The sequence below is a fragment of the Astyanax mexicanus genome, chromosome 1 (assembly GCF_023375975.1).
Source record: "Astyanax mexicanus isolate ESR-SI-001 chromosome 1, AstMex3_surface, whole genome shotgun sequence".
Lineage (NCBI taxonomy): Eukaryota > Metazoa > Chordata > Actinopteri > Characiformes > Acestrorhamphidae > Astyanax > Astyanax mexicanus.
In genome coordinates this window covers 100,903,955-100,929,119 of record NC_064408.1, presented here as the reverse complement: position 1 = coordinate 100,929,119, position 25,165 = coordinate 100,903,955, and the positions used below count along the sequence as shown (strand labels likewise).

Below are 25,165 nucleotides of genomic sequence, written 5' to 3'. Positions count from 1 at the left end.
TAAGACGTATATTAACACATAGGATGTATTATATGACGGACTAACCACGCGCTGCTAACACAGTAACATATAACATATAGAACCCATTGTGGTGCGCATACAGCTTACGCCTGAAGCATTTAGTTTACTGCATGTTTCTGACTAACAATCAATCATCAGCTAATTGCACTCTGTACGAACTGAATTGATACAAAAGAAACTTAGGAACGAACAGTGCAGCCTTTCACTCAGTGTGTGCGTTATTTTCATCTCCAAAAGCAGGATGGGAACACGCGCACATAGGGAGGACGACACTGTGTAATTATTAAAACAATATCACACTGTTTGACTGGACTCAGTCCAATCCTGAAAACAATGCCACACTGTCCGGCAAGATACAGTCAAGGCCAAACACTAGTGGTCTGATCAAACCTGGGAAACTTGAGAGCCAACACGTGAAATTACGCAAACTAACATGAGATGATTTTAACAACGCCTCATCAACAGGCTTTACATCATTTTGGGTATAAACAAGGAGTCAGATTAGAGGGGGGTCAGAACTTATACTGAGACAGCTAACAATTGGTTTTGTATGTTCTCCTGGATCCAGTACTTTGTAATAAATACTTGGTTTGCTTTCAACTTCACTCCACCTGTCTGACTCTCTCTATCAAACGAACACGCAGGGGAGTTGTACCCCGGTCGAGAGGTGGGTGTTGACCCACCTTTCATTTTCTTTTCTACAACAATACTTATATATGGTATTGTAATGCTGTTCGTCACAAGATATTTGGCAGTGTGGTTTTATGAGTCACCACTTTTATGAATGTTGACTAAGGAGATGTTCCTTATTTTTTTGTGTTTTGGATCTGTAGCAAAACTGCAGGCTCAAAACTGAGCCAACCTTTCACCTATGAAGACAAAAGTCCTCATATCAAAATATGGGCCTGCAAAGTTAAAATAGCACTTTCAAAAAACTTGCAGAACGCTTCTGCTTGTGGGAGCAAAACATCCTAATCTACTTTTGACATGCTTTGGGCAGAGAAACTGTAAAATTCAATGGAATATGAGCATGAGCTCTGTGGGATGAAAGCAAATGTTTTCCCTATCAAGGGGTCTGAGGCATTTCCAAAGATAGCTGTTTGGAACACAGGAAAGGGTAGAGCACAGGAAGGGTCTGGTGTTAAGGAAGTCCTGCCTTGATAAGCAAATATGTGAAACCTTGGAATTTTTCTGCTTCATTACAAGAGCGCACCCAAGTATCCAGCATTCTGCGTGTGGGAAAAGCACACAAAGGTAAAGCAAAAATAACTTTCTAATTTTCATAGCAGCACAGCCTATAGCAGTAGCACTATTCACAAAAGTTTTTTTAATTAATTCTCACTGTGTCTATGCAAAGCTCATTTGTCGTAACAAAAAAACATCACTAACCTTTCTGTGCTTGAATCTACTGCTAACATAAAGTGTATGTATTGCATGATACATGCTAAAATCAAAACTAAAGACTAAAATGCTTTGCTCTTTACCTGACAGGCATGATTGTATGTTGTGAAATCACTTAATTTGAATAGCATGTTTCATATACTTTATACATATATATTTAAATTATCTTCAATCCTTTACAATTAGAACATCTGTAGATTATGATATTTTGCCACTCCTCAAAATTACCTCTTTATTTCATGGTTTAAGTTAAAAAGTTTAATTTGTCACATACATAGTTAAACACAGTACAACTAGCAGTGAAACGCTTTGATGACTGTCTGCTCACATGAGAATAGGAATGTATAAACATAAGTATGTATGATATTGGATATATGAATAAAAATACATTTAAAAAAATGGAATTAAACATGCATGTGCGGTAAAATAAAATAATATAACATAGAAATGTATAGACACACACTTAAAAATTTTCTGGTACACAATTTTAAAGTACACAGTAAATAATGTTAAAGCTGCCAAGTACATACAGCAGTATTTACACATTCTGTGCAACAACTACTCAGAATTTGCAAGTAAATATGTATATCGCTGCTAATCAATGAAAAACCATGTATCTCCATCATTTTAATCCTGTAGTTGTTCTATACACTGTGTAAATAGCTCTGGATGAATAGACCATTAGAAATGCTCTAAACTGACTTAGTCCAATTGTCCTATTTTACATTCGCATTCATACAAATTTAGTATATATAGAATTTGGCTTCTCCTGTATAATCACCATTTTGGAGGTACTTGTATTTGACAGTGGTGATATACTTGCTCTTCTCTGTCAGATGTGCATGTATTTACTGGTGTGGTTTCAGTAGTAGAACAGATTATTATTACCTCTGTTGACATAACAGAAATTTTCCAATTTTCAAAGTCTTATTTTGTAGCCTTTAGCATTAAATGCTGCTGTCCACACCTGACAGATTTGAGCTAGGACTGAGCGAAATTCTCAAAAAAAAAATAAAAAATACATGAGCAATTCTTGGTTACAAACAGTTTTGAGCTAATAAACATTTAATTTTATTTCAAGGAAGTCAAATTAATATGAAAACAAAAGTTTAATTTAGCCATTTTAAGTTAAAGAATAACAGCTCCCTTTAGCCTTGCAAGCAGCTTTTATATTATATTATATTTATATATATTATTATACATAAATGGAAAATATAGAAAAGTCACCAACACATTTAAAGAGTTCTTTACATGATTCTTTACAATGGACCAAATACTGCTCTAGAGTTTTTCATGTTTTAGTGGCAACCACAGCTTGTTCAAAGGCAGTTGGTTGCAGTCTACTACTGTAAGCAAAGTCCGGCAATCACTTAACTGTAAATAAATCACTAACTTAAATAAAATAAATATTTAATATACAGCTCTGGAAAAAAAGAGACCATTTCAGTTTCTGAATCAGTTTCTCTGATTTTGCTATATAGAGGTATATGTTTGAGTAAAATAAACATAGTTGTTTTATTCTATAAACTACAGACAACATTTCTCACAAATTCCAAATAAAAATATTGTAATTTACAGAATTTATTAGCAGAAAATGAGAAATGGCTGAAATAACAAAAAAGATGTAGAGCTTTCAGATCTCAAATAATGCAAAGAAAACCAGTTTTAAGAGTTCATGAATTAATATTTGGTGGAATAACCCTGATTTTTAATCACAGTTTTCATGCATCTTGGCATGTTCTCCTCTACCAGTCTTACACACTGCTTTTGGATAGCCTTACTACTGGCACACAAAATCAAGCAGTTCAGCTTGGTTGGATGGCTTGTGATCATTCATTTTCCTCTTGATTATATTCCAGATGTTGTATATATAATAGCTTAATATATAATAATGTATATATTTATAAACATATTTTACAGGACGGGTGGCAGACACACCACATGCCACACAAATACTCCCCACACAATTGCCTAGTAACACTATAGCAACCACCTTGCATCCACTTCAAGTTCAAGGACAAAATGTATGATGTGACCTACCCATTGCCACATCCCACTGTAAGAGGATAATCAATCACTGTTATTAACGTCTCCTACTATAATCATATCATAATGGTAATGTTGATTAGTGTACACACAGATATAAATTGTAATATCAATGATAGTAACATCAAATTTCTTCCTGCTAACCGACAGCAGCAGAACTGCGGACTTGTTGCCTAATGAAAGTAAATCATCTGTAGTTTAATAATCATGACATTAATAGAGCCATAATGCAATAAACTACAGCTACTCCCCACCCCCCACCCCCCTCACTCTAGCTTTCTGCTTCCATTATCCTGCTCCAACATGCTCTCGTAGAGCTTGTCTGAGTTTGTCTGAGTCTTTTTGGCGTTTCAGCTTTCCGTTTCAGTTCAGTGTGCATTAACTAAACTACAGCAACGCTTCTCAGTCCTGGACCTGGAGTACTGCTGCTGCCCTGCCTACATGCTACATGGGTGGACATCTACAATGTGGAGGACAGTGGGTGAAAGGACCAGAACTGAGAACTGAGAAGTAGCGTAAATGCTTCCTGTTTTTTTTGTCTGTGAGATAAGGTTCCTAACATAGCCTCCTTAATAGATACAATAGGCACATTTCATGATCACGATTGTGTTATTTTAACTACTTTTTTAAAGGGAAAGTTCACTGATTCTGATGCAAATGGAGTGATTTAGAATAGTTTGATGTGAAAGGTGAGACTGGTGAGACTCATCAGGACACTGCATTTCTTGGTCTAGTGAGTACTGATGAATTTGAAGCTCAATGGCTAGTAAAATTGAAACTAGACAATGTTGAAACTGAATTCAAAATTGATACTGGGGCTGATGTGACCGTAGTTCCTGCAGACATGTACAGCTCAGAGAGATTTCACAAGCTGCAAAAGTCAAGCAAAATTCTCATTGGACCAGGGCAGACAAAGTTGCATGTGCGGGGGAAAATCACAGCCACTCTTAGTAAGAATGGCAAGAGCACTACTCAGGATTTGTATGTAGTGGCAGGTCTTAAAACTCCATTGCTTGGACACCCTGCAATAAAAGCACTGGGACTAGTAGCTAGAGTGGACACAGGGATCTTAAATGACAAAGAGTCCGTAAAGCAAGAGTTCCCCAAGCTTTTCGATGGTCTAGGAAAACTAGAGGGAGAATGAGAGATCATTTTGGAGCCGGATGCAAAGCCATTTTCCATTTCAACTCCACGGCGTATATCCCTTCCCCTCATGTCCAAGGTGAAGGAAGAGTTGTGCAGAATGGAGTCACTGCAAGTGATTTCAAGAGTTAAGGAGCCGACTGACTGGTGTGCTGGAATGGTGGTGGTGCCAAAGCCGAACGGAACGGTCAGAATCTGTGTGGACCTGACAAAACTGAATAATTCTGTTAAAAGAGAGCGACACATACTTCCAGCAGTTGAGCACACACTTGGACAGCTGGAAGGAGCTAAAGTGTTCTCCAAATTAGATGCAAACTCAGGCTTCTGGCAAATACCACTATCAAAGAAATCTGCACTGCTTACTACATTCATAACACCATTTGGCAGGTACTGTTTCAACAGATTATGTTTCGGTATCTCATCTGCTCCAGAGCATTTTCAGAAACGCATGTCTCAGATGCTAGAAGGACTCGATGGAGTATTATGCCAGATGGATGATGTGCTGGTATTTGGTTCAACACAGGCTGAACATGACCAGCATCTGAGAGCCGTACTGAAGGGACTAGAAGACGCAGGAGTCACACTAAATGAAGTGTGAATTCTCGAAGAGCCGGGTAAAGTTCCTTGGGCAGATTGTTGAAGGTGCTGGTGTCAGTGTAGACCCAGCTAAAATACGAGCTGTATCCGACATGCCTGAACCTAGGAATGCTGGTGAGGTCCGAAGGTTCTTAGGGATGGTAAATCATCTGGGCAAGTTTGTACCCAACCTAGCTGAAAGAACCAGGCCTCTCAGAGATCTGCTGAGGACAACAAGCATGTGGTCATGGGGAATGGCACAACAGCAAGCATTTGATGAGATAAAAAGAGAGCTGAGTACTCCACCTGGACTAGCACTGTATAACACGAAAGCTGAAACAGTTGTATTTGCAGATGCCTCCTCCTATGGACTGGGTGCGGTCCTGCTCCAGAAACAAGAGAACGGCCATGTGAAAGCAGTTGCATATGCTTCCAGAGCTTTAAGTGCCACGGAACAAAGATATGCACAAATCGAGCAGGAAGCTCTTGCTACAACGTGGGCATGTGAAAGGTTTTCAGAGTTTCTGAATGGCATCACATTCCATATCGAGACCGATCACAAACCTCTTGTCCCTTTGCTAGGATCCAAAGATTTGGATGAACTTCCTCCACGCATTCAGCGCCTGCGCATGAGACTGATGAAATTCAGATATACCAACTCTCATGTAGCAGGTAAGAAGATAGCATCAGCAGATGTGCTGTCCCGTGCTTCAGTTGAGAATTCGGGGGATGAGCAGCTAGAGGAGGAAACCAACCTGTATGTTGAGTCTGTTATGTCCAGTCTACCTGCAACAGAAGAATGCCTGGAAGAGATAAGGAGACATCAGCAAAAAGATGATGTGCTCGTCCAATTGAAAAAAAATTGTACTGACGGATGGCCAGACAAATTTTCTGTGGACCGTGCATTCCAGCCGTACCTGCAGTTTGCTGGAGAACTCACTGTGCAACACGACTTGCTCCTGTAAGGAAGCAGAATTGTGATACCACAGTCACTTAGAGCCAGTATCTTAAATAAGATACATGAGGGACACTTGGGGATCACAAAATGCAGGAGCAGAGCAAAACAGTCAGTGTGGTGGCCAGGCCTAAGCACTCAGTTGCAGAAAATGATCGAGAAGTGTGATGAGTGTGCAAAGGAGCAGACAAACTTTAAAGAACCACTTATACCATCAGAGAGACCTTGGTGTAAGGTAGGAGCTGACCTTTTTTAGCTGTGTGACGCGACATACCTGATCGTAGTGGATTATTTCTCACGATTCTTTGAAGTTGCCAAACTGACATCCACAACGTCTGAAGCAGTAGTAGGCCATTTCAAGTCCATATTTGCTCGACATGGAGTAGCAGACACTGTGAGAACTGACAATGGCCCAGAGTTTGCATCGGAGTGTTTCAGGAAATTTGCTTCTGGGGGTTTAGACATGTCACCTCCAGCCCACTTTTCCCTCAAAGCAATGGCGAGGTGGAGCGTGCAGTCAGAACAGTTAAAGGCCTGTGGAAGAAAAGCAAAGACCCTTACCTTGCGCTAATGGCTTACCGCGCAACACCCTTAGCAAATGGTCACAGTCCTGCAGAACTTTTAATGGGTCGGAAAATCTGCACACTTGTTCCGGTGATTCCATCTGAGCTGGAACCTTGCTGGCCAGATCTCCACAAACTGAGAGAGAGAGAACAGGCTAGTCGACAAAAACAGAGAGGAAATTTCAACAGACGTCACAGAGCTCGTAATCTGGTTCACTTGTATCCAGGTGAGCATGTGTGGGTGAAAGACTCTAAGGAAAAAGCAACAGTCATAAGTCAGACAGATGCACCAAGATCCTACTATGTAGAAACACCAAGAGGCCTAGCCAGGAGAAACAGAAGTCATCTGGTCGCAACACCTGCTGCACCAGTCCAATCAGGTGACTTGTCTGAAAACCTGACTGACAGCACAGCAGCAGTGGATATCACCATCCCAAGCCAGTCTCCTGAGACATCACCTCAGCTTCAGTCTGGACATATCAGGAGGTACCCTCTAAGGGAAAGACAACTTCCAAAGCACCTGAAGGACTTTGTTACTTAGATTAGCAGGTGCATTTGGATAGCTGAGTGGTACAATGGGCAGAATAATCCCTTCACTCAGTAGAGGGACTGAGGCAGTCTACCCCCACCCTCCAGTTTAGTTAATATACCTGGATGTTGTATTCATAAGCCAGAATGTTTGAAGATTTTACAAGTGTTCTTTGTTTATAATATATAGAGAGATTGTTTTGCCTCCTTCAAAGACTGAAAGAAAAACTATAACAGCTATGGTTGGTCATTTAGAAGGGGGGATGCACTATCAGGATGTTTAACAGTGTTGAGCTGTAGAGTACTAAGCAACCAGTAGGGGGAGTTCTGCTGCTGTACTGGGGTGTAGTTGTTCAATAAAGGTGAGTCTTGAGTTGCCCCTCACCTTGGCTGGTCGTGTCTGTTTGCTGTGGACTTTATAACACAACAAGAAAGAGCGATGGTATTGTCGGCCGGCTAGGACTAGCCTTTAGCCTCACGCGGATCCCAGCTCTCTTTCCGCGCTTCCGCTTTTTACATCAAGCAATGCCTCTTAAAAACAACACACTCAAAACTGTTTTTATAGGGTAGGGCAGCTTTAACCAACATATCCTATCTCATCACATTGACTGTCTGACTTCTGGCTGCAATTAGCTCTTAGAAAAGTGATTAGTTTAGGGGTTCACTAAGTCGCTAAGTTCACTAAGTGAAACACTTGCTACTCACAGTATAATTTGGTGGTGTAGGTGTAGGTACTGGGAATTTTGTTGAGGGTCACATGGATCATAATTTTGATTCATTGTTGGAATGCCAGCTGTGAATGCTGATAAAAATCCCTTATAAACAAAAAAGTCGTACACTCATAGTTTTGTCATTTGCTTCAAACGTGTGACAGGCATGTATTTATGGTTAGTTTAGGCTTCTGAACGGCAGGTTTTTATGGAAGCCCATTTCTGTAATTTTTTGTAATTATTATTAAATAAACTGCTCTCATTATTTCAAGAAAGTAAGTCATTATTTTGAGATAGTAAGTCATTATTTTGAGATACTATCTTAATAATGTGAGAAAGTAAATTATTATTTAGAGATACTATCTCAATATTTTGAGATACTAAGTCATTATTTTGGGATACTATCTCATTATTTTGAGATGCAATATCATTATTTTCAGATACTCTCATTATTTTGAGATACTAGTAGACTGTACAGAGACAGAAGCAGGTGAGACAAAGATGTAAAATTGATACTATTATTAAGGACAACTTCAGATGTGGATTCACAAATTATGAAATATTGGTGCTTTTAGATGAATCACACAATATTAAAATAAGCCTCCAGACCTCAAAGAGAAGAGATTAATTTAATAACACACACTATTTTAGTGTGTTGAAGAGTATGGCTGTGGCTCCGACTATGCTGTATGTCATGTATGTTATGCTTCACTTAAAAAAAATCCCCCCAAAAGCAAACACACTTGCTATCTCAAAATAATTACTTATTATCTCAAAATAATAAAATAGTATCTTAAAATAATGACTTAGTATCTCAAAATACTGAGATAGTATCTCAAAATAACGACTTACTATAGTAAGCATACTAAGTATTTTGAAACTTAGTCAAAATATTCAGATAGCAGTAATAATAATAAAAAAATTACTGGCACGTAAATTATTTTTAGATGCCAGGAAAAGTCTTCCATAGGAATGTGCTTCCAAATGTCTCTGTACAGTGTACTAATATCTCAAAATAATGACTTAGTATCTCAAAGTATTGAGAAAGCCGTTAATGATGATAATAATAATAATAATAATAATAATAATAATAATAATAATAATAATAATAATAATAATATGAATAATAATAATATGAATAATAATAATAAAAATGTGCTGGATTATTATTTATTTTACGTGGCAGGAATAGGCTTTCATACGTTTTAGGTTGACTTTAGGCTGAATGTTTTTAGACCTGGCAACCCTGGTTTAGATACACACTACGCGTACAAGTCGCGTACAGCTGCACGGATAGGCGGTGTGCTGATTAACAGAGTGTTAACAGAGGGTTAATCATCTCTCAGCTGGGCGAGTTCATGTGGGCTCATAACGGGAAAAGAGGCTCAGTCCAGCGGCTGGAGGAGTAACCAGAGCCGTTAGCACACAGTGGGGAGTGGAGGAGCTCCGGTCCAGCGTTGCTCTGTCTGTCTGCTCTCCTCACTGAGCTCAGAAACAGCATGGTGAAGGTAACGCTGCGTTACTCTGCTATACGAGCTAATGATATGTGTTATAATATAAACTACTGTACTGTAGCGCTGCTCAGAACAGCTGTAGAGTGTGGACCTGAGGATCCTCTAATATCAGAGAGTCAGAGAGCTACAGTTAAAACAACAGATCCAGCAGAGCTGCAATGTGTTTATATCTCTACACAGCAGATACTGTGTGTGTGACAGCTAAATGGAAAAAAAACATCTAATTATTGACTATAATATTCTACAATTAATTATAAATAATCACACTGTTTCTTTCTTAAGACTACACTTTTGATAATGGGTATTTAAATATGAATAATCCATGTTAAAATAACTTAGATTTGTGTTATTGATGCCAATCCCTTCAAAAATAATTCTTGTATTAATCACAAAAATATTCAGTGACTAAATCACAGATAAAACCGTGATTATTTTTTTCAAATGCTGGTAAATACTGTATTTTTGTAAATGTAATTTACACCTACCAGACTAGTTATTTTATTACTGTATTATAATATATCAGAGATGTTACACTGCATTATAATATCTCAGGGTACCTTTACTGTATTATAATATCTCAGAAAATCTACCCCGAGATATTATAATACAGTAAAACTACCCTGCGATATTATAATACAGTAAAACTACCCTGATATATTATAATTTAGTAAATCTACCCTGTATATATACAGTAAAACTACCCTGGGATATTATAATACAGTAAAACTACCCTGGGATATTATAATACAGTAAAACTACCCTGGGATATTATAATTTAGTTAATCTACCCTGGGATATTATAATACAGTAAAACTACCCTGATATATTATAATTTAGTAAATCTACCCTGATATATTATAATTTAGTAAATCTACCCTGATATATTATAATACAGTAACACTACCCTGATATATTATAATACAGTAAAACTACCCTGGGATATTATAATACAGTAAAACTACCCTGAGATATTATAATACAGTAACACTACCCTGATATATTATAATACAGTAAAACTACCCTGATATATTATAATTTAGTAAATCTACCCTGTATATATACAGTAAAACTACCCTGGGATATTATAATACAGTAAAACTACCCTGGGATATTATAATACAGTAAAACTAACCTGGGATATTATAATTTAGTTAATCTACCCTGGGATATTATAATACAGTAAAACTACCCTGGGATATTATAATACAGTAAAACTACCCTGATATATTATAATACAGTAACACTACCCTGATATATTATATTTAGTAAATCTACCCTGAGATATTATAATTTAGTAAATCTACCCTGAGATATTATAATACAGTAAAACTACCCTGAGATATTATAATACAGTAAAACTACCCTGATATATTATAATTTAGTAAATCTACCCTGATATATTATAATACAGTAAAACTACCCTGAGATATTATAATACAGTAAAACTACCCTGATATATTATAATTTAGTAAATCTACCCTGAGATATTATAATTTAGTAAATCTACCCTGATATATTATAATTTAGTAAATCTACCCTGATATATTATAATTTAGTAAATCTACCCTGATATATTATAATTTAGTAAATCTACCCTGAGATATTATAATACAGTAAAACTACCCTGATATATTATAATTTAGTAAATCTACCCTGATATATTATAATTTAGTAAATCTACCCTGATATATTATAATACAGTAAAACTACCCTGATATATTATAATACAGTAACACTACCCTGATATATTATAATACAGTAAAACTACCCTGATATATTATAATACAGTAAAACTACCCTGATATATTATAATACAGTAAAACTACCCTGAGATATTATAATTTAGTAAATCTACCCTGGGATATTATAATTTAGTTAATCTACCCTGAGATATTATAATACAGTAAAACTACCCTGGGATATTATAATACAGTAAAACTACCCTGATATATTATAATACAGTAAAACTACCCTGATATTTTATAATACAGTAAATCTACCCTGATATATTATAATACAGTAAAACTACCCTGATATATTATAATACAGTAAAACTACCCTGATATATTATAATACAGTAACACTACCCTGATATATTATAATACAGTAAAACTACCCTGGGATATTATAATACAGTAAAACTACCCTGATATATTATAATACAGTAAAACTACCCTGATATTTTATAATACAGTAAATCTACCCTGATATATTATAATACAGTAACACTACCCTGATATATTATAATACAGTAAAACTACCCTGATATTTTATAATACAGTAACACTACCCTGATATATTATAATTTAGTAAATCTACCCTGAGATATTATAATTTAGTAAATCTACCCTGATATATTATAATACAGTAACACTACCCTGATATATTATAATACAGTAACACTACCCTGATATATTATAATACAGTAAAACTACCCTGGGATATTATAATACAGTAAAACTACCCTGATATATTATAATACAGTAAAACTACCCTGATATTTTATAATACAGTAAAACTACCCTGATATATTATAATTTAGTAAATCTACCCTGATATATTATAATACAGTAAAACTACCCTGATATATTATAATTTAGTAAATCTACCCTGAGATATTAGAATTTTGTAAATCTACCCTGAGATATTAGAATACAGTAAAACTACCCTGATATATTATAATTTAGTAAATCTACCCTGATATATTATAATACAGTAAACCTACCCCGATATATTATAATACATTAAATCTACACTGAGATATTATAATACAGTAAAACTACCCTGATATATTATAATACAGTAAACCTACCCCGATATATTATAATACATTAAATCTACACTGAGATATTATAATACAGTAAAACTACCCTGATATATTATAATACAGTAAACCTACCCCGATATATTATAATACATTAAATCTACACTGAGATATTATAATACAGTACAACTACCCTGATGTAATACAGTAAATCTAGCACGTTATAATATTCCATTTTTAAAAACTTTAAAACTTCACTGAGATATTATAATACGGTATGTCTACCCTGTAGATATTGTTTAAAATTTACAGAAAGTGTGTCATAATTCTTTAAACAAAATTAGGCAGGTGCGTACATTTGGGCACCCCAACAAAAGAAATTTACATCAATATTTAGTAGATCCTTCTTTTGCAGAAATAACAGTTTCTAAACACCTCCTATAGCCTACAATGGGAATCTAGCTTCTGATTGAAGGTATTTTGGACCATTATTCTTTACAAGACATCTCACCAAAATTTACTGCGGGTAGCTTTAAGTGTTTGTCTTGGAATGCTGTGTTCTTTTCCCTCCATGCATAGCACCCTCCAAATGAACTTTGGTCTCTGATTTTGCTATTTATAGGTATATGTTTGAGTAAAGTTAACATTGTTGTTTTATTCTATAAACTACTTTCAAATTCCAAAAAAAATATAGTCATTTAGAGTATTTATTTGCAGAAAATGGCCAAATGAAATAATAACAAAGATGCAGAGCTTTCTGATCTCACATAATGCAAAAAACAAGTTCATAAATTAATATAAAGTGTTAAGAGTTCACAATTCAATATTTTGTTGGAATAACCCTGGTGTTTAATTACAGTTTTCATTAGGGGTGTCACGATCTCGATATTTTATCGAAATCGATCGAAATGAGGTCATGGTATCGTGTATCGAAGTCAAAAAGAGTATCGACGATCCCTCCCGCGCGCACAGCGCGCTACGCAAACGGCGCAGCACCAACACAGCGCATCCTATTCATTTAAATAGAGAGAACCGCTGCATGAGCGCAGCCCCGCCCTTATGGAGTGAATTTTGTGCCAAAAGTTTTACGTAAAAAAATAAAATCCACAATCAAAATTTTAAGAATCAAAAGTAAAACATGTATGTTGCAAATTCAAAAGAGAAAAAATATATATCAAATATATATATTTAAATATACTTGGTTATTTTATTATTCTTTGCACTTATTTGAAAATTATTTTAGTTTGGATTTTGCCAGTCTTTGCTTTCATTTTTGGATTTTTTTGGATTTTCTGTGGATTTTTGTGGATTTTGCTGCTAAAGACTTTTGCTTCTGGAATCTCTCCTTTGCTTCTGCTTCATTTTTTTGGTTCTGATTTTTGGCACACTTTTCACGGGTGGGCGGGGCTTAGAAGAAGGCGTTCCCCTTTAATCTCTATTGGTCACCTACCCTGAACCCTCGTCTGAGACAGACCACGCCCACCCCGCCAGCTTCAAGCGCTCTTCCAAACATGGCGGAGCGAACGGGTTCAGCTCACAGCAGCACCAGCAGGTACTTTTCCAATTAAATTTCATACAGACGTTATGTTTAATGTTATATTTCTTTTTTAAGTTAGTGTTTAACTCTATTAAGATGCTCATGTTAGCGGGGTGTGCTAAATATCCATGCTTAAATTATACTAGTTAGTTAGTGAACACTAACCTACCTAGTCAGTGAGTTAGCTAGTTTACCTAGGTCATCTGGTCAGTGAGTTAGTGGGTTAGCTAAGCTAGTTAGGTTACCTAGTCAGTGAGTTAGCTAGTTAACCTTAACCAGCACTTACTTGGCTTTACCCTGGGGCATAATAACTAGCTTAGCTAACCCACTAGCTCACTGACTAGGTAACCTAACTAGCTTAGCTAACCCACTAACTCACTGACCAGATAACCTAGGTAAACTAGCTAACTCACTGACTAGGTAACCTAACTAGCTTAGCTAACCCACTAACTCACTGACCAGATGACCTAGGTAAACTAGCTAACTCACTGACTAGGTAGGTTAGTGTTCACTAACTAACTAGTATAATTTAAGCATGGATATTTAGCACACCCCGCTAACATGAGCATCTTAATAGAGTTAAACACTTACTTAAAAAAGAAATATAACATTAAACATAACGTCTGTATGAAATTTAATTGGAAAAGTACCTGCTGGTGCTGCTGTGAGCTGAACCCGTTCGCTCCGCCATGTTTGGAAGAGCGCTTGAAGCTGGCGGGGTGGGCGTGGTCTGTCTCAGACGAGGGTTCAGGGTAGGTGACAAATAGAGATTAAAGGGGAACGCCTTCTTCTAAGCCCCGCCCACCCGTGAAAAGTGTGCCAAAAATCAGAACCAAAAAAATGAAGCAGAAGCAAAGGAGAGATTCCAGAAGCAAAAGTCTTTAGCAGCAAAATCCACAAAAATCCACAGAAAATCCAAAAAAATCCAAAAATGAAAGCAAAGACTGGCAAAATCCAAACTAAAATAATTCTCAAATAAGTGCAAAGAATAATAAAATAACCAAGTATATTTAAATATATATATTTGATATATATTTTTTCTCTTTTGAATTTGCAACATACATGTTTTACTTTTGATTCTTAAAATTTTGATTGTGGATTTTATTTTTTTACGTAAAACTTTTGGCACAAAATTCACTCCATACGCCCTCAGTTCTGCTGTGTGAGAGGCAGAGAACAGAGAAACTGAAACTGAAAACAGGGCTTTCAAGTTTTGAGTGTCGGCGGGAGTGTGATCACTGGTTTTTATCTGTCCAACGGGGCGAGGGGGGGCGGGCGTTGTGGTTTAGTTTTCTGTGTGTGTGGGGGGGGGGGTGCGTGTGAACTCGCTGAAATGCGTGTGTCAGTGTGACTTGAGAACGCTGACTATAGATCACAGTGAGGTGGATTAAAAATCTTAAACTTATGGTTGACTACACCGGTTGCTTCATTTGAATTAAAAAAACATCTTTCTCTCAGATAAAGTTAATAATATATCTTTCTTAAAGAAAAAAAACTTGTAATTCTCAGGGACCGAGTCTTATTTTTCATGTTTAACTGTTATAGTAGGATAGAGTTCAGTTTGTTAAGGCTTTAATTGTTCCTTTTTTTTTTTTTATGTTGCACGTTGCAGTTTTAATAGTGCACACTGTTGCTACCAAAAAAAGTCACTAGATGGCATTACATATATATCTTAATAAATAATAATAATAATAAATAATATATTATTAAAATTTTATGAGGCATAAAATAATAAAATGTAAAAATATAATAAAAAAAGAGAATCGAATCGAATCGTGACCCTCAAATCGGAAATAAAATCGAATCGAGGGTTTAGAGAATCGTGATACCCCTAGTTTTCATGCATCTTGGCATGTTGTCCTCCACCAGTCTTACACACTGCTTTTGGATAACTTTATGCCACTCCTGGTGCAAAAATTCAAGCAGTACAGCTTGGTTTAATGGCTGTAATTATCCATCTTCTTCTTGATTATATTCCAGAGATTTGGAATTTGGAAACTATATATATAAATAATATACAACTTACACTGTCTGTGTAAGCTGTAAGTACAGCGTGGCTGTATCCTGCTACTGTTGCTTCTCATGAACTACAGGGTTATACTGTACTATACTGAAATGGTAATTGCTTAAAGTGTAAGTTATGTAAAGACTGATGTTAATTGAATAAATTTAGTGAACAAACAAGTAAAACTGATTTGTCATGCTCACAAAAACAGTATACAATAAGTTCAGAAATACTTATTTTTATAAGTTACTATAAAGTCATTATATTCTATAAAGAAATGTTCACATTGGGAAAACACAATTCAGTTGTACTTTTGGTTTTGAAACTAATTTTGTTCTTTTTTCCAGGTGTTGTAGAAAAGAAAATGAAAGGTGGGTTAACCCCCACCTCTCGTCCGGGGTACAACTCCCCTACGTGTTCGTTTGATAGAGAGTCGTAGACAGGTGGAGTGAAGTTGAAAGCAAACCAAGTATTTATTACTGAATTCAGGAGAACCAATACATACAAGACAGTTAACAGCTTAACAGATGGTTGTTAGTCAGAGACATGCAGTAAACCAAATGCTTCAAGCATGAGCTACACAAGCCTCACAATAGATCTCATATGTTATATGTTAATGTGTTAGTGGCGCGTGGTTAGACCGCCATACAATAGACCCTATGTGTTAGTAAACGCCTTATGTATCGTGTGGGTTAATTTGTCACAATAGAGTCTGTGTTAGTCACATGCCTGATCAAACAGTGTTTTACTATATATGTAAAGAATATATTGTGATTATTGGTTAATCTTCTATATAAATGCGTGTAAAATACACTGTGAGTAAAAATGATCAAATGTAAGGTGAGTATTGGTTAATGCATATAAAATACAAGGTTTCACACAATGATTATGTAATTATAGATACTAAGATAAGTAATCATAACTGAAAGATATTTGTCAATACACCCAAAGTATAATAAACAGTTACTCTTCAATTCCCTCTTTTGACGTATCAACCAGATACGTCAACACATCGTAATTCCTCCAAATATGTATTTACATATGTTCAACACTTGATAAACATGTGAGTGAACATTTTACTAATGGTGGGAGCGAAAACCTGTCCGGCAGCCTTCCAACCAATTTTGACAGGGAAAATTCTCCCACGACCCCCCTGCCCCGGGCGGCCAATAATTCGAACCCTATCAAAGGAGGAAGTGACATCATTGCCTTAAAGTCATCCCCAAGACTGGTTGGTTTACAGCATTTCCTCTTGCTCTTCCTCACACTCCAGTATAGGTAACCTATATATCGGTTTATTATCTTTATTATCATTATACCCATTAGAGTAATAGTTATTATTACCTGGAGCCATATTGGAATAACTGGAGGGAGTGCTGGTTCGTTATAGTGTCCGTACTTTGACCTGTTCCACCCTCTTTTTCCGTACCAAGCCATTACTAAACCATAAATGTGTTGTCCCTCTAAGTTTCTCACTATCTAGTAAACTTGTTATCTAAGCCCTATATGTGTAAGTGTTAAGGTTACAGAGTGTATTTTTTTTTTTTTTTTTTTACAATTCCGTTTTTTAAGAGTCCAAGGCAACCTGTAAAGGAAAAATAATGTGTTCCCCCCCTAATTTAGCAAATCACAGTTTATAACCCTATATGTGTAAATGTTAAAGTTTCAATGCGTGTTGTTCTTTTCTTCTTTCTTCTTGCTTCAGGGTTCTGAAGGTAGACTACCTCAGCCCCACGTACGAAGAGCTTTATTCTGGCTCTTGATGTCTGCAATATCAGTGAATGAAAAGTATGAGTTGGTGTGTGTTCTTTAATGAGATGTGTTTAAGAGTCTCTGTATGTAGTGTACTTTGACGCAATCGAAACGTTGCTGAATGAGTCACTCCCTCACTTCCTCTCCTCGGTCACAGCCAGGCTGTGTGCTGCTGCTGCTGCGCTCTGAGAAACTCTTTTCTCTGCTGTGGCCAGGCCAGGCCCGTGCTGCGGGGGCTCTGCTGCCCCTCCTTCCTGCTGCTCTGTGAGCGATCTCTGTTGTTGCACAGCTGTCGAACCCTCGCCTATCAGGTGATCTGCGTACGTTGTTCTCTCAGTCACCTGGAAAGGCTCAATCCAGCCATGCTCGTTCCCCTTTCGTGCGTAATGGCGGAGGAACCCTCACTCTGTGTCTGGACTGGTCCACCTTTGCACCACGTTCTCCTTCTCCCCCCTGTGTAAACAGATCTGAAACGAGACTTTTATATTCATTATAATCATGTTTAAGGTTCTCTATTCATTTTGGAAGTCTTTGAAGGGGTCCGCCGTATCTCCTTCCTGCAAGTTAAAATACATGGTTAAAATACATTTATCACACTGAACTTAAGCTCTAATTTCCCCTTGGAAGGTAATTATTTCATATTTAAATTTTGTCTGTGCACAGATTTCAGCCCAATTTTTGTTTTCTTACCTTCTTCAGTTGTCCTGATTTTCAGTTATACTCAATCATGATCTTTACTGTCAAATGTGCGTTAAATCCCTAACATTTAGTATTTTTCAAATTTACAATACTACATTTAATTGTCAGTACCATTAATTACTTGCTTTTACCTTCCTTTTGTTCACATCCCTTTCCCTTTTAGTGTAACTGCTTCCCCGTGGCTATAACTAATCTCTTATATCCAAATTAGCTTTTACAAACCAATGGTCACCACCCAGTTTACCACTAGACACACACTATTTCTCATGCATGCACACACGTACAAACTCAAACACTTCCACTCTCACAAACACTACCAAAACACACCTCAACTCTGCAGCATCATTGTACAGACCATATTTTACTGCTTCACAGCCCAAAGCTGCTGCTTTAAACGCACCTGCTGTTAAACCTCCCACTGAATGCTTCCTGCATATCTTCTTATATTGTATTGATAATACTACATAGATAATAAATAAGGAACAAACATTTGGAAATATATCTGAATCATGTTTATTATTATTGCTCCATGCAAAGTTTTAAAGCTCACCTTCCGTCATTTTTTCTTTCATTTTAAAATGTCTAGTTGTGGTCTCTAGTATGAATGAATGACATGTGAGCCGTTTTTGTAAAAAAAAAGTGCTCAGGTGTCTCTGTATAGCTCTTTTTTAATGGACTGTTTTAGGGGTGTGTCCAAAATGACCGGATTCCAGCTTTGCTCATGAATATTCATACATGCAAACAGCATGCAAATATCTCTCCTCTGATTGGCTAGGAGCACTGCTGCGACGCCCCTCCACCGCTCTGCCGCTCACTGCCTCCCACCTCCTAACTGATGAGCGGTGATGTTGCGTCGCTTCAGCTCCGCCTCTGGGAGTTTCTCGAGCCAAGGTGGGCTGGTCTGTGAGTTTCTGCCTACGTAGGCAGAAAGATAATTCAAAATTCACCCGTTTTCGGAGGGGGGGAGGGGGAATTTCTTTGCTTAGCTCCTGCAGACAATGGGGGCTGCAAAACAGTTTAATGTGCAGGTGTACACATTCAACTCGGACAGACCTACTGTCATAGGCGTAGGAACCGGGGGGGATGGGTGGGACATGTCCCACCCAATATTAGAAATAGGTGGATTTGTCCCCCCCAAAAATGATATCAGTTCGCTCAGGTCAGCTGTACTATTAATGAGGAGACAGACCGGACCAATCATGGAGCCGGTTCAGGTATTAAGTCACGCCTCTCAGTAGAAACAGCCAATCAGCTTGCTGGTTTTGCGGCGCGCGGAGCAGAGGCAGTTTGCTGTTGGGGAAGCCCCGCCCCCTCGCTGTGAGATTTAGCAGCGGGATCGGGACGCAGCAGCTTCAGCTGATTTTAAAACAGATCTGGATATACGGAGATTTTTCTAAAAGAAAGGTAACGATAGGCTAACCACTTCAACTGTGATGATATGTTTCTGATAGCTGGTTAAAAATACACGTCTCTGAATCAGCACACAGTTTAAACCCACTGTGATTAATAAACTGCAGCTGTGTTAGTGTGTAAGCTTATCTTTGGAATTAGCTAGATTGGGAGTCAGGGTTAAAGGAAAAAAAAAATATATATATATGTAATGTTTCCCTGTACCTGATCAGCTAATCACTTTAATTTTCAAACTGTTTATTCATTTAGGATTACAGGACTTACTGTGAGCTATAATGAACGAAAATTGATTTAACTAACTAGTTATCTAGAAGCTGGATGTAGATGATCGCCAGAATTTCGTACAGTACTTTAAGTTGGTAATTTAAAACAGTTACTTAACCCCGATCACTGCCCTAAACTAGTGTTTTCCACCTGATCAGCTAATAAACAGTCATTTACTGAGTTTACCTGTTAAAATCCTTTAGCCCCCTATGGAGCCTAAATTAATCATGTATATCCACCAGAGGAAGCTCTAGAATATGCAGAACAGTTTTAATATGCAGTAGAATATATAAGAACTGGGTTGAGAAACACTGCTGTAACCTGACTTCTGTTCATTTGTATTTCACAGTAAGACCACATATCCTGACGTTTATAAAAGTCTCTATGAAACATAAAGTTACATTCTTTTACATAAAAGGACACCATCTTAAGAAGATAGCAGAAAATAGTAGAAAAAAATAAAAGTGCAGGAGAAAATGTAAATATACAACAGAATTGACATGCCAATATATAATAATAATAATAATAATAATAATAATAACAATAATAATAATCTGTTATATTATTTTAAATATTAGGTGATAACTCAGACATTGCTTGCATAATTTTTCTAACAACAGTAGCTGTAATGTGGAGTAATATGTTTAGGTTGTAAAATCACCTTATAATAATAATTTACTTTTAATTAAAAGTAATTTCCACAAATGTTGTTCTAGGAAACTATTGGGTGGGCTTGGGTTCATATTGGCAAATGTGTCCCCCCCAATATCAAGCCCGCTCCTACGCCCTTGCCTACTGTATTCCACAAAAAACAAGAAAAATCGGATTTTCGCGGAAGGTGAGGTTTAATGATCAGCTGCTCTATTCTCCCATTCATTTCCAAACTGATTTATAGAATATCAGGGCCCAAAGTTTTGAACTCAAACAAACTACACATAATGTGGCTTCTGTCTCAAGAATGGTTCCATATTGATGTACTGGGCTTTCTTGGGTTACTTTTGCTTGGACTTTAGAATCACCGCTTGTGGCTATATTATTTTACCTGCCACTTTAATTTTCTACGGTGTGCTATTTTACTAAGAAATTATGTTTCTGACTTTATTCAGTTCCCAAGATTTTTATAAAGCCTTGATTTCTAGATTTAGTTGATTTTATTAAGTGCTTTAAGAATTGGGATAAGTGGAACGTGATTATTTTTCTCTGTATCAATCGTTCCATTACAGACAATAATATTAGCAATATCAATAAACAATTTTATGCTTTGCTTTGTTCTTGTTATTATAACAAATAAAATCCGAACAATGCTTTTCATTTACTGATCAATATGTTCAATATGTATTTATGCATATGCAATGCACAGCAGACTGCTATACATCTATTTCCTTAAACAATTTATCAAGCCCCCCACATTGTTCCTCTTGTTCAAAAAAAACAAAAAAACAAAATGGCTTACATGTTGAATAGTGAAAGTCTAATTTTGTGAATTCTAAAGTGTCTACATTTCATATTTTAAAATTAGGATTGAGTGTGTCTTAAAGTTAAGACTGTTACAATATTGCTGAAAGTAATTGCTCATCTGCATAGTGGTTGTTTTAAAACCAAACTTTAAAAAGATAAACAAGTTAAAGGTAAAAAAAAAATGCTCTATATCTATAAAATAATGATTGGTCAAAAAATTTTAGTAATAGTGGTGAGGGATGAAAAAGGTAATAGGTTTAAAAAGATAAAAGTATAAAATAATTCTTGGGCAAATAATGGTGGCAATAATGATCATCTATTCACATCTCCCCCTTTTTCTGAAACAGAATTTATGTTTCAGAGAACTTAACGCAAAATTGCTTCACCCTCTGACTGTCCATTGGGCTGGTCTACCCTGCCCAGGCCTCCACTGACACACACCCCATCACTTCATTCATCCACTCACTCTCCCCCTGGGCTGCGCTTCCCTTCCACGATGTTTTCTCCGTGTTCTGTTAAAATGCATGTGGTGGTCAGATCGAGACTGTGCCTGCCTTAGGTTGTCCCTGTGTAATACGTTGGGATCTTACCCGTCTTCGGCTAACCAGCCTATCCCACTGAACCACACACAGCGTAGCAGCACTGTTTTATCAACATTCAGTGCTGTAGTGTTCCTGCAGGGTACAGCTAGGGAACGCAACCCCAGGTATGTCGTACTGTCATAAATTCACACTCTGATGTTTACCGTGAAAGCCCGTGCAAGGCACCAAGTACCCATGGTTTATTATTTGTTATTATTGTATACAGATTTTCTTTATTACCATCAGTATCACCTTTTCTCTCCCACTGAATTTAGCTTAAATTATTTGCTCTGATGCCACTGCTCTGGAATAGACCCAAAAGAGTGCCTGTCAATGAATAATGGTCCAGTTTTATTTAATATATACATAAATTATATTGCTGGCTCTGCTTCTCAGACTGCAAACTTTACCATTATGCAGATGAAACAATTTTATATTGCTTAGCTGATTTTGTTCATGCTACAGCCAGAAAGTTATGCATTTGCTTTATAGGTTGCATTGCATAAGCATGAAGACTAAATTTATGCTGTTTTCCAGATCTCTTTCTAGTCTAATTTAAGACTATAAACAAAGAAAGTGAAGCAAGGTCTTCATTGCAGAAAGTAAAGCATATTGAAAGCAAAATAGAAAGCTCAATTTTTTATTATTATTTTTTTTAATACATTTGATTATGTCCCCTTATCAGAAAGATACCAAATTCCCTGTAGCTTGAAATAGATGCAACACTGCGTTTAAAAATAAGGTCTTTCCTCACTGGTTTCTGAAATCTACTATCGCTCTTAAGATAATCAAAATATTAGCATAGACGGATATACATGAGATCATAGAGAAATTAGATATTACATCTGTCTTATATAAGTCTCATTCAGCTAGGACTGAACTGAGATCAGTCTGAATAAGAAACGAATAGTAAGATAATTGACTAAATCACCTGATAGAAAAAGCTGTGTTTGGAATGGCTCACTCATTAACTCATTCACTATTCACTATGTAGCACTTTCTATTTATTGAACTGATTATTTAAAAATCAAATAATAAACCATGTTTATTTGTCCTGCTCTGAGGACATCTTATACAGCAGTACTGCATGGCATAGTATATTTTGGAATTTCTAGCATACATCTTCTGTACAATATTATTATAATATAATGTAATTAATAGTGAACTATATGGGGAAAAATGTACTGCTCAGTTTTTACAAAGCACTGCAAAAATGGCCAATCCAAATTGCTTAGTATTTCTGCAATAGGAAACGATTCCGACACTGCCACACACCTTCATTATTTCCATTATTAGATTTGCTTATAGAATATAGAGTTAGACATATGTCCCTGTTAGGTTAGGGCCCCCAAGATATAGTCCAATACCCAAAATTAAGCTAATTATTTTCCTCAATTCTGACTACCCCTTTTCTTTTTTTCTTTTTTATTTGTTTTGCTAACCAACCCCATAATCCCTTTATTAAATTCTCTAAATTCTCTAATTATCTATCCAGTCACCCACCATTATTCAACAACTTAATTATTAATATTAACACTTCCCCAACCTTGCTTACATTAAAGTACACTGTACTCATGATTGGGTATGCACATTTTCATATTTTCATTTTAGAACTGTCTTATAACGTATGCATATATTATATTATATTATATTATAGTTATATGTCACATCAGTCACTTTCGTAATTGATGTCATCACACTTTACTCTGTTAATTATTTAATTATTTATGACCATTAGTAATATCTACTGCACTGCTCCGTTTACAGATAGATCCTTACCTTGTATAGTGTTAGAAATTCGGCCTTCAGGAACCAGGTGTCCGATTCAGGAGTCAGGAGACGGCTTCAGAGTTGACTTGAGTTTATTCACGTGCAGACAGAAAATCTACACGGGCACAGCTTAGTCAGTCGATCAGAAGCAATCTAACTAGGGATATTTTGAGGGGACATTATATACATTGGATCCTGCTTTGAACACTGCAGGGTGGTCACTTTAATGGGGGGTTTCAAATTAGCATAGAAACGATGTGGGTCCCTGCAGAGATGAATGGTCAGAGATAGTGGAAGATTGACACCTCAACTTTTGTAGCAGACATGATGGAGCCACAATTGGTGGAATAGGAGAGGGTGAAAGAGTTAAAGTATAATTTGTTATGGGCAGAATTCTATTAATTCCCCCTTTGATTCTCCCAAATGGAGAATCACACAACTACATTATTACTAAAAATTAAAAAACATATGTACAATAAATTGTCATATGTATAAACAATTAAAGGGCTGTAACTATACAACTGTAATTGTACCATAAATGTCAGAAAAGTTGATGCAACCAAGTATTGGAGCTGTTTATGGCGGTTACTTGGTCTTAAAATGTTCCTGAAGAATAATGAAGAAAGTTTCAGTAGTTGTCCATGGTTTTCCAAGAGGCTTGCTTCCATGTGGTGATGTCTCTTCTTACATCACAACTTGTGAGCAGCCACATTGTGTGTGTGTGTGTGTGTGTGTGTGTGTGTGGATGTCCATGGCGATTGCTTCAATGTCAGTGAAAGGCAGGCCATCTGGGAAGTCCACTTTGAACCTCAATTGTCTTTTCAACTGTTCAGGCTTGCATCCGACAGGTCACAAATTGTTCTCGCCATGCTGGATTGGCTGGAGCACTGTCTGGCTCCAACAGATCTGTAACAGAGGAAACACTGAGCAGTAAATTGTTCATTGATGTTGATTATGTATTTTTTTTTTGTAGTTTATCTGCTTATCCCCACTGTCTGTCCCTCAGAAGAGGCTGCTATGATAATGTACAGTGTGTTGAAATCTTCATCCCAAAGGGTAACCCCCATGAAAATAGAAATCATGGTTCTTCCTCGGGACTCTGAACAATTACCCACCTCTTCTTTTACTGACCCTAGATCTCAGTTCTGGGGTACAAGCAGAAACTAACAAAAGTCAATGAGACATTCTCATCTAAATAGATTGTTTCATGTTTCCTCACCATGACCCATTGACCAGAAATAACAAGACATTTGCTCTAATCTCGTTAGTTGTCCGAGTTTTCTTCTCACCACAGGTGAGAAAACTATTTGTATTACCCTACTGTGACCAAATTGTGTTTTTAAAGCTAGTGTTAGCTTCCCCTTTGATCCAGAAACCATATGGATCACTTTCAACATATCAATTCAGCCATACTCAGAGTTCCACAGATCAGGAACTCAAACTACAGGTTGTAGCTGAAAAGAATATA

At 36.7% G+C, this 25,165-nt stretch overlaps 1 protein-coding gene across 3 annotated transcripts in view; it reads left to right on the top strand.

The window, feature by feature from the left end:
- Nucleotides 1–1,038: 1,038 nt before the first annotated feature.
- The window catches only part of LOC103030360 (beta-galactoside alpha-2,6-sialyltransferase 1), a 46,980-nt gene continuing 22,853 nt past the window's right edge, over nucleotides 1,039–25,165 (top strand). The window contains exon 1 of one of the 3 annotated variants that reach the window (XM_007252341.4): nucleotides 1,039–1,275. The gene's annotated coding sequence lies outside the window, so the exon portion shown is untranslated. Of the gene's footprint in view, nucleotides 1,276–3,823; nucleotides 3,979–9,193; nucleotides 9,452–25,165 lie in introns of those variants that run through there. The other 2 variants (XM_049462902.1, XM_007252340.4) reach the window with 2 other exon arrangements.